Source organism: Rhagoletis zephyria, unplaced genomic scaffold (assembly GCF_001687245.7).
Source record: "Rhagoletis zephyria isolate East Lansing unplaced genomic scaffold, Rhagoletis_zephyria_1.1 Rzeph_scaffold_09914, whole genome shotgun sequence".
Lineage (NCBI taxonomy): Eukaryota > Metazoa > Arthropoda > Insecta > Diptera > Tephritidae > Rhagoletis > Rhagoletis zephyria.
In genome coordinates this window covers 9,319-10,167 of record NW_016166992.1, presented here as the reverse complement: position 1 = coordinate 10,167, position 849 = coordinate 9,319, and positions in this window count along the sequence as shown.

The following is an 849-nucleotide window of genomic DNA, read 5'->3' as shown; positions in this document are numbered from 1 at the left end:
AGATAATATGTGATTGGTTGTTGCTCGCTCGGATCCAAGTAATGAGTTGTTGACGTCACCATTTGTTGCGATATTGTAGAAGATGTAGCTGGCGTTGCTGACCCCGCCATATTGCAAGTGTTGGAAAAAAGTTCAACATATTTTGCCAAGTCACTTTTAGGCATTCCAAAATTTTCTGCATCATCCTTGTTTAATTTATTTTTTGGTTTGCGTCCTCGTTTTTTGGGTGGTCCCTTTTCAACAAAGGGTTTTTTTTGCTTTCGTTGCCGCTTTTTCTTCGCTGCCTGCTGCTCAGAGGAATCAATCAAAACTGGGACGCCAGCGTCATAGTTACTGATTTCATTGTTGTTAATATTATCAAGCACATTAGTAGCCTGCAAGGTCTCAGACTGATGATTGTCTACAAGTACTTGTGATATCAAACGTGAAAGCATTTCGTCTTCCTGTTTATCGTTATTTTCATGAATTGTTTCTATGGTATTTAATGTCTCGACAGACATTTGTAAATCCATACTTTTGTTAGTTGAGCTAGACTTTTCTTTGATAGGCAAATCTTCTAACATACTAGAGCTATTTGAACGATTGCGCAATAATCCTTCAACACGACTACCAAATAATCGTTGGGAGGCATCAAGTCCGCCTAAATCAATAGAAATTTCCATTTTTTCTGAACCCTTCACAACTTGAGGTATTAATATAGATAAGGAAAGAGGTGCTTCCTGCTCCTTCGCTTCATTTCGGTTTTCCACAATTTCAGAATGGCGGACCAATGCGGAAGCAGACTTTCGTTTACGTGACTTTCGACAGGATTTGTGTGTAGCTAAAAACTCGTCTCCACTGGACTCCAAA